The sequence below is a fragment of the Bidens hawaiensis genome, unplaced genomic scaffold (genome assembly GCF_021521415.1).
Source record: "Bidens hawaiensis isolate Kalapana, Puna unplaced genomic scaffold, B.hawaiensis_p1.1 tig00013494_1, whole genome shotgun sequence".
Classification (NCBI taxonomy): domain Eukaryota; kingdom Viridiplantae; phylum Streptophyta; class Magnoliopsida; order Asterales; family Asteraceae; genus Bidens; species Bidens hawaiensis.
This window is the reverse complement of record NW_027492144.1, coordinates 119,706-136,070: the sequence shown is the minus strand read 5'-3', so window position 1 is coordinate 136,070 and position 16,365 is coordinate 119,706. Positions and strand designations below refer to the sequence as shown.

The 16,365-nt window shown below is 34.1% G+C and overlaps 1 pseudogene across 1 annotated transcript in view; it reads left to right on the top strand.

Moving 5' to 3' along the window:
* Window positions 1-251: 251 nt before the first annotated feature.
* Window positions 252-16,365, top strand: part of LOC143544198 (cysteine-rich receptor-like protein kinase 15) — an 85,964-nt pseudogene continuing 69,850 nt past the window's right edge. Inside the window, exons 1-2 of the transcript XR_013137208.1 lie at window positions 252-305; window positions 1,220-2,039. The product of XR_013137208.1 is annotated as a cysteine-rich receptor-like protein kinase 15 (transcript). The remainder of the gene's footprint in view (window positions 306-1,219; window positions 2,040-16,365) is intronic.

Here is a 16,365-nt window from a genome sequence, read left to right as displayed (position 1 = left end):
ACCAGGGTCCAACAGGTTGTGCATAGCAATGTGTCGACTCCAAAGGGGCAGGGGTATGTCTTTAGCAGGTTAAGGTTTGCAATTCAGAAAGGGGTGGCGGCGCAGCTTGTTGCCCGCCTACCTGCTATATTGATGTAATATCTATGTTTCTACATATTGGAACCCAACTTGGGATGATAATGAAACTTGAATATGATGGGATAGCTTAACCCGTAAATAATGAGGATGGGTAATAGCCATCCAATTAGAGTATGAGACCAGTTATATATGGTATTACCTTTGAAATTTTAGCAGGTGTGAGACAGGTATGTGACTTGTGATATGCATTGTTTACCCGACACGATTACCTGGTAACATATTTTGGTTTACCCGATTATGTACCCTAGTAACACAACATAATTTTATTTATTTGTTTGTTTTAAATATATCGATATAACTAATCTAATAGATTGTTATATTTTAAGTTTCTAAAAATATAATAAGCGTATATAACATTTGTAAATGAAGCTACTGTTTGTTAATTAATAATTATATTTTGTAATTGATTAGCAGTTACCAGTATATAAGATGGGTTTTGAGTCTGGTATACCGACGCGTATGTGTAATAAATTAACGGGTATATTCGGAACTCCTCGAACATATACGATACCCAACGTCATGATGAGTAATTACTCAACAAATACCTAAATGGTTTTGGGCCCGTACCAAACCCGCTCGTAACTCGTTGCCCCATCGCTATTGCCAACATTATGCATTTAAGAGCATCACCACTAGAGTGATTTTTAGAAGGTATTTTTGTATTCCGTGTGTCACTTGCCCCACCAATCGTATGTCTTCTCTCTCCTGCCCTACACGCATCACATAAAAACAACATTTTTCTCTTTTTTCTTCTCTCCTAACCACACTCACATATCTGTTTTTAGTCGTTCTTCGTTAAAAACTTATTTATCTTCTCTCACCTTTACATCACTTCATCTCTCTTTCATCTTACTTTCTCCCTTATAAAAACATTTAAAAACTCTATATTAGAGAAGCTCCAACACCCTCCTTTTAACCGTCAATATAGACGGCTACGTATTCATTCTATAATACCATAAATATCCTAGGACACCATGCATCTCAAATTCTCAATTCTCCTCCACATCAAATAGATGCCTTCGTATGCTAGTTATTATCTTGCTCCTTAAATATCCTGCATCTCCCCTCTCCTCCTTCATAGGAAAGTATGTTCATCCCAGTAAGAAATTTGCTTTTATGGTTGATATCTTATATTTTCTTGTATTTAATCACCACCACCACCTTAGCTCAACCAGATTTCCTTGACTACTTCTGCGAAAACGCGGCTAACTACACCATAAACAGCACGTACCAAAGAAACCTCAACACCACACTCTCTACCCTCCCCACCACAAACAACGGCTTTGGTTTCTACAACTTATCCACCGGCCAAGGCGATGATAAGGTCAACTCGGTCGCCCTTTGCCGAGGTGATGTAAACCCCGACATATGTCGGAGTTGTCTTAATGATTCCATTGTGCAGTTGCGCCAACTCTGCCCATACCAAAAAGAAGCCATAGGATACTACAGCTACTGTTTGGTTAAATACTCCAACGAGATAATATTGAGAAGCACACAAATAAAATTTTATCTGGTTCAGGCTGACCCCCAAAATGCATCAGATATTAATCAGTTCAATGGTGCTTTGGGGCCACTCTTGACGAATCTAAGGCGTGTTGCAGCCGCAGGCGGTTCGCTACAGAAATTTGCCACCAACAGCACGAGTGGTCCGGGTTTCTCAAAAATCTATGGACTTGTGCAGTGTACTCCAGACCTTTCGGAGACACAGTGCAGTGATTGCTTGGAGGATATTATTAATGAAATAGCACGATGGCTTAATGGTGCTATTGGCGGAAGAATTCTTCTACCTATGTGTACTTTTAGATACGAGTCATATCGGTTTTATAACCAGAGTGCCGAGCTTGTCCCATCACCAATTTCACAGCCAACTCCGTCTATCCCACAAAGTTCACAACTACCAGGTATCAGAGCATTCCCAATCCATTCTCTATCTCGGTCTCTAAAATTACACTAAAAATTACTATATTTCTCTTATTTTCAATTAAATAATACTTTTTTATACCTTTATCATTATCTTTTCTCTTTTCTGCACAAACAATAAAAAAATATTAAAAAATTTAAGAATGTGAATAGTGTTTCTCTAAATTTAACTATTAACAGTAAATTTTCTATATCCTCTACTCACAACCACTCACAACCATACTCTAAAAATGGAGAATACACTCACATAAATATGGGGAAACCACCCATTGGGAATGCTCCGAATAATATATTTCCTTTTATAGTAGCGATATCCTGCATATATATATATAGGGGTGGTATCTAGAGAGAACTCATTTTAAAAAGAGAACTAAATAACTAATAAAAACTAACAAAAACTATTTTTTAACTTTTTTAAAAAAATATTTTGCGATTTTTTTTTTCTTTCCTCCTAATAAGATGATATTATTCCTAAAAAATAAAAATAAAAAAAAATAAAAAATACCGGCGATGTAGTGCATATGTGCACTAATGTGTATTGCATATATACAATAGTGTTTTATTGCATATAATACAACACAATTGCATTATACAATACACACTATTGAATATATGCAAATACAAACACTAATAATTGCACTCAAAACAAACTATCGCATATACGTAATACAACACTAATGCACATATGCACTATAATGTTTTTTGGTAATTTTGTATATATTATAACACTATTGCACTAATACAATACAAAATATTGCATATATGCTATTCAACATTATTGCACATATCAAAATACACACTAGTGCACATATGCAATAAAAAAAGTCAATGTATTGCATATGTGTACTACAACGAGTTTTTTTTTTATTATTTATTTATTTTTTATTTTTTTTATATTTTTCGAGTACGTGGTAACAAAATATAAGAATAATGGCAAAAACGAAAATTTAAAAATATTTTTTAATTAAATTAAAAATATTTCTTTATTAGTTCTCTAGTTCTCTCTTTAAGGAGTTCTTTCTAGATCCCCTCCCTATATATATATAAGGTTCATGTGCATTTTAGTCTTAACATGAGAACGTAGAAAATAATATCAATTTATAAAAAAATGAGAACGTAAGAAACAATACCAACTACAATACCAATCTACATAAACAATTATTTGTAATAACAAAGAAAAAAACCTAAAAATTACAGCAAAAGAATCAAAATCAAGAACAAAATAATAACAACAAATACTAACAAATACCAATATCAGCCAAAGAAAAAATCTAATAATAACAACAAAATATAAATAAGCAAATACTTATAACGTCTCATAATCGAAAATTAGCAAATACGAACAAAAAATAACAGAAACACTTATAAAAATAAACCTAATAATAACAGCAAATTGGTTCTCACTGTTTTCATGTTAAGAATAAAATGTATTTGATCATGTTTATATATATATATAGGGTAAGGTTAAAATAAAAACCTACTTGAGTTGTGAAAACTCTATAAACTCATTCTCAACCACATGTTTTTAATTAAAGTTTGAAACTTGTGGTACACAAATAAAATTAATAAAAAATGTAAAAGTAAATATAACTTTTTCTCTCTTCTGAAAACATATAAAAACATTAGTAAAAAAATGTTAAAAAATAGCAAAACATTTTTTTTAAAGTTTTCAATGTTTTGTATTAAATGTTACAACATATATTACGTGTGTAAGAAAAAAAAACGATGTTACATAGGGTTTTCACAAATTAAATAGGTTTTCATTCTATACTTTGCCGAAAAAATTACAAATTTTATCCTTTTGAATTAGCTAAATTATGGAATGGGTCCTTTTTGAAAATGACTTTTAGTTTTTAACCTTTATATGCATGTTTGGCTCGATTTTAGTCCATAAAGACGGGGTTGGTTGGAGAGAGAGAGAGAAAGAGAGAGAGAGAGAGAGAGAGAGAGAGATAGTACATTGGGTTTTTATTTTTGATATTTAAATATAATAAATAATCAAAAGTAACTAAATTTACACAAATGGTCCTTAAAGGGTAAAATGACAAAAATGCCCTCATGTGAGTGCTCATGTGATTACTTAACTGAAAAACTTATCGCCCGTAAATGTAAAGGACTAAAACCGAGCAAAATATTCAAATAAAGGATAAAGAGTGAAACTCATTTTCAGAAATGACCCAATCCATAATTTAGCTAATTTAAAAGGACAAAATTTGTAATTTTTTCTACTTTGCATATATATATATATGTATGTAGGGGAGATTTCAAATGAGAACCCATTTGGGTTTTAAGAACTCGAAAGAACTCAGTGTAACGATTTTTTTTCGAATTTTTTTTACACATACGTAATATATGTAGGCTACATACACGTAAAAAAATTACAGAATTTTTTACGCACCGAGTCAATTTTTTACACATGTGTAACGAACGTAAAAGTTAATGTAACTACTTACATCTTTATTCTCTCTCCTACTTTGACTTTTTTGTCAGATTTAATCTCAACCATATATTCCAATCCATTTAATTAAATGTGTGGCATAGAATGGAGTTCTTGAGTTCTTACAACTCAACATGGTTCTCAAAAGATCCCCCCATATATATATATATATATATATATATATATATATAGGGTTAGGTTCAAATAAAAAGTTTGATTTTCCTAAGAAGGCTAGGAAGGAGGGTATTTTAGTCTAATACTTTAATATCAAAACCCACTTACTTTAATCTCAAAACCCACTTAAATTAATTTCAAAAACCCACTTACATAAAACTCAATTACATCTTCACTCATCTTTTACAACCACCACCACTCCACCGCCCACCACCACCACAACCGTCACCCACCGCCACCACCTCGCCGGAAAAGTCCCAAAAAACACAATAAAAAAACACAATGGAAAAATACACTATGAAAAAAAAAACACAATGATAAAAACACAATAAAAAACACAATTATATGACACAATGTAAATAACACAATGGAAAAAACACAATGAAAAATACTATTGTATAACACAATTTTGTAAAACACAATTCGGTAAAACACAATTTGTAAAAAACCCACTATTTTTTTTTAATATTTATATTACAATATGGTACTCATATAAAAGATAAAAAGACACTCGTTATTATGGTGAATTTGTTTTTCAATAAAAACGTTGTAAAAAAAAGTTATGGACTTTTTAAAATGATAGGGGAATTAGCATGTGTTTTGCATGTGGAGAGAGAAAGTCAATAAATGTGTTATTTTTTTTATGCCCTTTACCTTCCTATTAAAAGTTCACACTTGATTTCCCCCTAAACTAATCTCAACCCTCCATATTCAAAATCAATGGACAAGATTACTTCTTATCCTTCCTATTAAAAGTATACTTCCTATTATAACATAACCCTATATATATATATATATATATGGGAAGTATCAAGAGAAAACTTAAAAACTCCTAAAGAATTATTTTTAATTAAAAATAAAAAAATAATTTCAAATTTATGTTTTTCTCATTATTCTTATATTTTCTTATCCTTTACTCGAAAAAAATAAAAAAAATATAAAATTAAAAAAAACCGTTGTAATGCACATACGTATTACTGTGCAATACCGTTGTATTACACATGTGTATTACTATGTATTTTTAAGTTAAATAGTGTTTAATTGTTTATATTCAATATTTCTGTATTGTATATGTGTAGTAGTGTTGTATTATATGAAAAAATAATAATAATAAAATAAAATTCGATGTAGTGCACATGTGCATTAATGTTGTATTACACATACGTACTAATGTGTATTCGATGTGCGTATTAGTCTTATATTGTATATATACAATTGTGTTGTATCAAATATGTGCAATAGTGTTGTATTCTATGCAAAACAACACTTTTACATCTATGCAATGCACACTATTACACATGTGCCCTACACCGACGAGGTTACCGACAATTTTATATATTTATTTTTTGGAACTAGTAACGACATATAACAATAATGAAAAAAAAGAAACTTAAAAAAAATTTAAAAAAAAAGTAAAAAATATTTTTTTAAAAGTTTTTATGTTTTCTCTTTAAGAGGAGTTTTCACTTGATACCACCCATATATATATATATATATATATATGAAAAAGTTAACATACAAATGAAATTAGCATGCTAATTGTGAGAATTAAGTAGAGTAATTACATAATTACTCTACCTGTATATATAATTACTCTACTTGATTATGACAATTAGCATGTTAATTTTTTTTATACATTAACTTTCCCATATATTAGGCTAAAATAAACCCACTATATTAGATTAAAACAAAAACCCACTTGAGTTGCGAAAACTCTAGAAACACATTCTCAATCACATGTTTTTAATTAAAATTTGAATCTTGTGGTTCACAATTAAAATTAATAAAAAATATAAAACTAAATATAACATTTTCTCTCTCCTGAAAACCTATGTAAAAATTAGTAAAAAATTGTAAAAAAAATAGCAAAACAAATTTTTCTTTTTAAAATTTTTCGATGTTTTGTATTAAATGTAACACAATATATATTATATGTAAAAACATGATGGTACATAGGGTTTTCACAACTTAAATGTGTTTTCATTCTATACTTCCCATATATATATATATATATATATATATATATATATATATATATATATATATATATATATATATATAAGGTGGAGTTATAATAAGATGTGAAGTGCGTCTAAAAAGTGTAAGAGGTTATCTGGTGCGTTAGATTTAGTGATCTGATGGTCTAGATGGAAAGTGTGTTTTTTAGGCGATGTGTTTCATCGAATATGCATGCTTTATAACACTCCAGGGGTATAATAATCAAGTGTGTTATATTTTATATGGAAACATTATCAATCTACAATTATTATTTTTTAATCCAAATTTAACACACACCATCAAGAACATAACAAGATATATAACAGTGTGTTTTAGATCAAAATAATCAAAATTAAAAAAAAACCATCAGATTTTAATCAAAATTTAAAGCACAACACCAAGAACGCCAAGAACAAAAACACACTAATTTTTTAATGCCAACTTTCATTAACAGAAACACACTATAAACATAAAGAACTAAAACAACTTGTTTACCATTATGAACAAACTCCGTCCCGTTTCAGATTTTTTAAATCATTTTATCCCATCACAAAACTCAAAAATTTCCTATTATTATTATTATTATTATTATTATTATTATTATTATATCTACTCTAACGTCTGCCCACCATCACAACTCTACCAAATCTACTCATCACACATAAAGCAATAAAGTTCAAATCTTTGAACATCTACATTCAATTCCATGATGAGATTGGTATGCAAAAGGGCATGATTTTGATTCTGATGACATAATAGAGACATTGATAACATATCATACGTAAGTATAATCTACCCTCATACCCAGAACGCATCTGCATCTAGGTATCTCAGATGCCGATTCTGAATCTTGTAATCGGAAAGATGATTGTAGGGATCTTTGACATAGCCTCAATTAATTTAAAAAAAACGCCGCCATATGGCTGGCCGTTCAGCCTTGCCGCAGGGGTGGTCGTTCAGCGTCGCCGCAGTGGTGGCCGTTCAGCGCCGCCGCCCAGCCAAACAACCTAGAACATGAATCTCATATCGTTGATGCTTCTGCTCTCGCACCCGACAACAACCACAACCATTGAGCCGCTAGTCACAGATCTTAGATCCATCGCCGTCGTTGTATCTGATGCTACAAACAACCTTTGCACATCCCCACTTCTATGAGATTTTGCATGGTGGTGGTGATAGGCAGGTGAATAATAAGCGGGTGAATGATGGTCGATATCCCCACTTCTTGAATGATTTATTTCTTTAAAACTAGGCCTGTATGTAACCTGAAATTAATTTGAATTACAATGAATAGATTGTTGGTATATAGAGAAGGAGAAGTAATTATAATAACTCATAAATTAATTCCATAAATAATAAAAAACCTATGGACCATCCTACCCTTATATGTTATATTCCATCCAATGGTCGATATTACTTCCTACACTTCTCATGAATCTATAACTTCTTATTCTAACCCTGCTCTCTCTCTCTCTCTCTATATATATATATATATATGATTTGACTTGCCATTCCCACTTTGTTTAGGGTGGTAGGGTTGTTGTGTCGGATAAACTTGACGATTCGACATGTACGAGTCGCGGATGAAGGCTAATTACTAAGTTGGACCAAGTGGGCCGACCTGAGATGTCCTAGCTAGATGGCTAGGGTTATGGCTTTATGGTTTGTTAGTCTTTGTTGGGGAGCAAGCTAGGTTCTCATATAATGTATCTTAACCGAGTTAGGGTTTAAGAATAAGAAAACAATGAGATATATTTCCCTAATAACAAAGTGTAATCTCTTTATATTTGTTTGCTTACCGATTATCGTTTAATTCCTCAGAAGACCTTGAATTGGTATCAGAGCCATGTTCAAGGAATCTGAACGATAATCACCAGCTGTGCACCGTTGCTATTGTGCACCCCTGCTGCTGTTATGCGTTCAACCAGAAACCGAGCTGCTGCCGCTGTTGCTTATGATTAAACGAGCCAGGTTTGATTGAGTTATTTCATATCTACAAATTGTTGTTTTGTTTCGATTATGGTGAGGTGGTTTAAGCAAGTAGTGCTGAAAGATATGGGGGATTTTGTACCACAACCGAACGGGAAATAAGCGGGGTTTACATTCGTGCAATTTCTCACGTTAATTGCTACAAATTACATCGTATGGGCCATGAGAATGAAAATTTTCTTGAAGGTTCACAAGGTGTGGGAAACGATTGGGTCAGATTCAGCAGATAATGAGAAAAATGACTTGGCAACAACCATTATATTTCAGTCAATACCTAAAAATCTGATTATGCAAGTAGGCAATCAGGAAACTGCAAAAGATATGTTGGGTGCAATCAAAGCCGCCATTTGGGGGATGATTGGTTTAGAGAGGCTCGTCTCCAATCTCTAACCACAAAATTCGATAATCTGAAAATGCGTGATTCAGAATCGATTGATGACTTCATCGGGAAGTTATCAAGTTTGGCCTCAAAATCTTCAGCCCTAGGAGAAGAGAGTAAAGAGACAAAGTGGTAAAGAAGTTTTAAAGGCACTTCCTCGTTCTAAATACATTCAAATAGTTGCTTCGTTAGAACAAGTTTTGGATTTGAACAAAACCGGGTTTGAAGATGTCGTAAGAAGGTTGAAAGCCTACGAAGAGCGAATCAAGTAATAGGGTATGGAAACACAAAGTAACCTATTATTCTCAAATGGTGAAAGCTCTTATTTAAGACGGGGACAAAATGGGTCAAGAGGTCGAGGTCGAGGCCGAAGTAATCGAGGCAGGGGAAGAGGCCGTGGCAACGGGCTGAACCGGACTAAGTCTTGTTCCGAGTCAAAAGGGAAGGAAAGTGTAAAGAAAGATCACTCCAAGGTGGTTTGTTATCGATATGATCAAATGGGGAACGTTGCATTGAAATGCCAAAAATTATAGGATGAAAACGTGATAGGAACGGTGGAGGCCGATGCCGCCTATGTACACGAGATTGTGTTCTTGAATGAACAGAATCTAATACCCAAGAAATTCGAAACCGATAAAGTAGAGAATAATGTGTGATATTTAGATAACGGGCAAGCAACCATATGACAGGAAACCGGTCATGCTTTTCAGAATTTAAATGAAAGCATAACCGAAAATGAAAGATTTGGCAATGAGTCGTGCGTGAAAATCGAGGCGAGGCTCAATGATCTTTCAAGGAAAATCTGGTGAGAAAAATATGCTAACCGAAATGTACTATGTACTCGGGCTTAAAACCAATATTATGAGCCTAGGTCAAGCTACCGACTCTGGTTGTGATGTGAGAACGAAAGAAGAATACTTGACTATGCATGATGGGGGTGGAAGGTTGCTAATGAAAGTAATGAGATCACGAGTCGGTAATATAAGATATGTTTAAACATGGGTACACCGGTTTGTTTACTAGCCAAGATTGGTGTTGATGCTTGGCGTTAGATACAAGGCTTGGGCATATTAGGTTTGATACGATGAATTCGATGGCTAAAAAGGAGATGGTTCATGGCTTACCATAGGTTGGGCACAAGAATGAGATGTGCGAGTCATGCTTGGTGGGCAAACATACACAGAAGTCATTCCTGTTGCCACGATGTTTAAACGAGTTCTCGAGCTTGTTCATGGGGATTTTTGTTGTCCGATTACCCCCTCCACCATATCAGGTATAAATGCAATTTCGTATTAATTGGTTATTTTTCACGGTATATGTGGTCCGTTTTGTTGAAAGAAAAGTGAGGCATTCGAGAAATTCAAGAAGTTCAAAGCTTTGGTTCAGAAAGAAATTGAAGCGCCCTTAAAACACTCCGAACCGATCCGAGAGAAGAATTCACCTCGAGTGAATTTAATGGGTTTTGTGAAGATAATGGAAGCTATATTCTTAGGAAGAGTTTGAGTTGATGATGATGGTGCTTTTTTAGAGGTAGTATTTAATAGGTTTTGAAGTGAAGCTACTTGAGTGATGGGAATTTGAACATATTACATCTGTTGCATATGTTATGGGATTTATACATATTGTATATGAGGAACAGTATTTTGAATCATAGGTGCTTGAACAAAGTGCGTTGTGGAATGATTATTTAAATTATGAGGTTGGAAATTTTAGTTGGATCGAGAATTTGGGTAACTTATAATAGGCTGGATAGCTATTGAAGTTAGCTATGTTTGACTTCTGCACTCTCTAGAAAAGTATCTTAGTGATATAGATGTCGCGCTCTAATAAAAAACAAGTATTTTAATAACTTAAATACCTATAACTAGTACGGGTAAGTAAGGTCGTCTCCACATGGAATCTATGGAAAATGCAAGTGGAATTCATTATTTAAACTAACTAATTAACTATCTAAGCGGACAGACGATATCAAGCAGTTTTAGAGATTAATCTTAAAGCAACACGTTTACTTCTAAAGTTGTAAACAATAAAGAGAAAAGGTATTCACTTCTAGGTTCAGGTAATGTGATATTAAACCAATCGCATATTCAACTGAATCGATTGCGCAGTAATTACTATACCTATTAGTTTGATTGTGATGACAAATGATACCTAAACCGAATTTTTGACACAATTGGACTCGGTCTACCTAATTACCAGTTTAAGTTATGAAAACCAATTAGATTGCAATGACTAGTGGTTATTAGTTCAATGACACAAGAGCTAACCCTAAATGTTGATGAACACAACCAAACAAGTGATGCAAGATTCAATAATCAATGACACAAACTGTTTAAACAATCAAAGCATAAACTGAACAAGATCAAATACGAAAACTCAATCAAATTCTTAAACATAAAGCATAATGAATCTGGTCATAACTTGTTTTACACAAAACCATAGCCTAGAATGAACACTAGGGTTTAGCCTAGAATCAACATAATGATTAACTTGATTATATTATGGATGGATGAGAACATGTGGTGATTTGATGAACCGAAAGCTTCGGGATGATGGAAATTCGTCTTAGGGTTCATCTTCAGCTCCTGGAGCAAGTGGTATCTCGAAAGAGGCTTAAAAACGTTTATATAATAGTTTGGGTTCATTTTCTTCGTTTTAAGGCGATTCGCGTAGCGCAAACTGGTAATGGGTCTGTCCTTCGCGTCGTACGAAGGATAAAATAGTCGGGCTTCATTCTGGCTTGGTTAGCGTAGCGTGAACCAACATCTTCAACTTTCCTTCGCGTCACGTGAAGGACAAAAGTGGAAGACAAAAATCTTGTTTTTCTTTATTTCTGCATCAGGAAGCGTGCCATTCCAATCCCACACTTCTAAGTCTTCATTCCAAGCTCGTAAATCACCCCAATAAGCATTCATAGCATCCAATGCCCTGAAACACATAAACACGCTTGAAGTACCCATGTTCACTCCGTTATTTAAGTAAATCAAACCAATTAATATAATATTATACATAACTTTACCCAACTATCACATCCTCATATTTATCCTTTTTCGTCTCGAAAAAGACTTTGCAATGGAATAAGAATCAGAGACTGTATTTACAAAACACTTTAGATTATTTTAATTAATTACAGAGAACACAAAAACCGCGATTGCTAACATTGTTGTCCACTTAAACTCATGCCCTAATACTTATTGGGAAAAATATGGTGTGGCAATTTCATTAGTTAATATATTAAATGGGACCCACTCTTCAAAGCTCTGAAGCCGCCTTACCATGCTTTATTATGGTTTTACCGAACCAGACCACCCCAATTTTTATTTAAACCTTAAGAATAGTTGATCAAAAATTTGCACAAATTGTGAACTTTTTAAGCCCATATGTAATAGTTAAGACAATCAAGGATATTATCGCCCAACCTAAACTTAAGCATCGAAGTCTACCAGAATGACCATTGGATATGATTAAGGTACAATTAAGTAACTATCTAGCAAATTTGTCCCCACTACATGACATACACCCATTATCAAGAAACACCCCAAAGTCCATCTCCATAGCTGAGTATGCACGAATTCAGCTGTAGGGCTTACATATGACGTGTCCCTACTATTCTGTTTCTTAATGGTAATAGAACGCAAGCAAGGGGACCCTATATGACTAACAGCGTGGATGATCAAGTTAGTAGTGTATTTGTACTTTGAAATACGATATAATCAAGTTTAATGACTTATGTGTTAGCATAAAACTACAGGTTTGCTCTTTGAGCTCTTTTAATATCCATAAATCCACTTAGGAGATATGAATAACCAGATGATATACCGCATAAAGATCCATGGTCTCCGAACCCCGGAGCATCCCATCAATATGGGATTTAAGGTTATAAAATCATACGCCTATGAAACGTTAACCACTTAAACTAGAAGTATTTTTATTTATGTTTACATCACAATCCATCTAGCATACTCTAACGTTAAGCCTATCCAAGCATCGGTCAATAGTCTATTCATATTTAAAAATTTCTTTTGGTGATCAAACTAACAAAAGGCTTGAGTATAGCCCAATCTTTCATCCCAGTCCTTACACAGGCTTAGCTAAACAAATAAAACCGATGACGTTTCCCACTTAAAATCAAGTAATTTAAAGTTTAATTAAGTCACCAACCAAGCCATCCTTTTATTCTTAAAGCTAAGCCTACCGACACATCCCAGATTAAGCGTGTTCCTGGTTTTTTATTCTCACATATATAATAATTTTGAAAAAATAATCCCCATTTTTATATCATTTTCCATTATTTTGCAAAAGTTCTTAATTCACGGGACATTTTAAACATTTATTTTCAATCTTTACCCCATCCCCACAATTGAGGCAAACATTGTCCTCAATGTTCAAAATTTAGCTTTTAAAAATGATGACCGTCGTTTGGGTCATGCAAAAACCTAATTAACCTAAGCAGCTAGGGTAGGTCAGGTATCGTATCCACCAGGAGTATGTGGTCAGTGTGAAGTGAAATCAATTTCTAAACTTATGAAGTAATTCAATTAAAGTGCTGATCACACTAGCATATGGTTTATATGTTGTAACAAGCAAGTAAGTAATCAGGTGTTCAATCACTTAACAAAGACAAATCACACCCGGGAATCCAAGTAATTAACCTAACAGCAAACTCATGCAACTTAAGAGATTTACAATCGCTGATTAACACCGATTGACTAACTAGACAAACCTTAGGCATCAACGCTTATTAACACACGGCACTGGTTATCAAACAGTCCCTGCCAGTGTGACTCAACTAAGGGAAAGCGTATGCTTCATCACATTCAACCAGTCAAAACAACCCTACGAGCAATTATTATAGCAACCGGCAAACTAATTGTTCTGATCGACAAAAACCTAAACCGACTGAATGCACAGCAATACTAAACATCAATACTCATAGATTAATCAAAGATCATTACAATCAATTCATTCTAAATACATGAGAAAAACTGAAAGATACAATACTCTACATCCCGGGTATGACTCGAAGATACTAGCCGCGCATCGGCATCTCTCGGGCCTCGGTTATGATCTGGTAGACCATGTAGGACACTAAGAGATGATTGGGGATGATCGGGACTTGCTCTGCTGCTCTGGAAATCGCCTGGAAGGTGAAGAGGTCCCTCTGGGTCGTCAAGAACGTAATATAAAACAAACCCTAACTTTCACGATTCTGGGGACCATCGCGTAGCGCGATGGCCTCCTCTCCTGGTCCATCGCGCTACGCGATGGACCAAAGTCAACGCAGGAACTTACAGGGCGTCGCGTAGCGCGATGCCCCACCTTCAACACCCATCGCGCTACGTGATGGGTCTCTTTTCTCAGCAACTTCGTTTAACTACCTCGGTAAGCGTGCTGGACATCCCGGGTCTTCATCCCATGCTCATACAGGTCCAAATTAAGCGCGTTGAGTACCTGTGACCTGAAACACAATAAACATGTATGAAGTACCAAAGTTCCTATCATAAACTAGTAAACAAATACGTTAACCCAAATAAATATCTACAAATAAACCGAACATCACATCCCCACACTTATCTTTTGCTTGCCGTCAAGCAAAATCTAAAGTAAACATTAACCGCCATCATAGGTCAATCAATTATCACCATTAATACTAGCAAGGTTTAAGGTCATACCCAGTTTCCCAGACTGACACTTTCTAGATTGACAACCCACAAATAAAGTTAATGCCACCATAAAACTATATAATCGTCCAGACAAGTGTACTTTGTTTCCGGTTAGGGCATACATGTTCATACCCCTCACACTATCAACACTCCACTCGGTTCAATATTTGGATTAGCAAAAGATGTGCCAGTATATATCTCTGCCCTCAATATACCTAATATGAGTTACAACTTAATATGTTGCAGGTCAGTCTTATCTCCACCCATTAACCACCGGCTGCATAAAGACTCAGACTAGTGTTTTGCTGAGGCTTAGGTTTAGGTGCGGATTAGGCTTATTTAGTGACTCAGGTGGATGAAACCCAGTTAAACAAACCAATATACAGACTCACGAATACAAACGAACTAATTACATAATCAACTGCTATTTACAACTGAAATACTAACTGAAACTTCTTTTTGTCTTTTTCCTAATTTTTCAAATTTTTTTTTTTTTGCATCAATACTAACTAAAATGACTGATAATTACAACTCATAACTTAACAACTTTACAACTCGTCTGACTAAGTATAACTCGATATATATACAACTCAATAACGAACTGGATTTCATCACACGGGTAAAAATAAAATAAAGGCCAAGGCTGAAATGGTATGTAATGTTCAGTTTAACAAACGAAAAAGGAATATGGTTCAAACGGGCTCCTAGGGAAAAATGTCGGGTAAGGAATTTATTTAGTCAGGAAAATATGTACGGAATGGGTTTTCTAAAGTCCTAATCTCCATACAGGTGGTGGTATTAAGATCCCGAAAAGCATGTGACAAGCAAGTTCTAATTCTGTAAAACATACCGGTTTCCCTCAATAAATGACAAGACATGTTTTATATCTATTATATAATATGTGTATTAAGTATAGGGGCTAATCTCACAAAATGTCTGGAAATATGGGCTGCCGATATGAAACATGTATACCCGTCCCCTTGACTCGTTATCCCGACCTAAACGATTCCATTTTCGAACTTCTCATTTTTAAAAACACTTGTCGGGAAAACTATCGAGAAGCTGAAAAACCAACCATGACCAAAAACCTCTAACTTGGCATTAATAGCAATAAGTGACAGTTAATAACTTAAGTTTCTGAATACTGTTCGAGGTACTATCGGGTTAAAAATTTTCAATTGTCCCCCATCCCCACACTTGAGGTTGACATTGTCCTCAATGTTAAAATAATAATAAAACAATTAATAATCATTTGGGAGACGGGGTTGAACTGACAGTTTTACTACTTAAAAACTCGGGGAACAAATGTGATGAACTAAAGAAAAATATACAGTTACATTTCTACCAACTAAACTAAAAAAATAAAAAATACAACTACAAAATAGTTTATGAAACCGAAATCACCTGATAATAATGACAATGCAATGCTAACTCGGCCCACAACACTCAACACACTCGTGACACACGTCTCCACCACTAACCAATTCTGTGTAACCAAATCTGCATAAATCTCGAGACATGTATTAGTAACCACTCACAAGTATAAGACTTAGGTCTTTCGAGAGTTAATATTATTATTATATTATAAAAATCATTACCGAGCCGAGTTAGTCAATTTCATAAAAAAATTTGTTAATTAATTAAAAATAATAAAAGACCTAACTCAC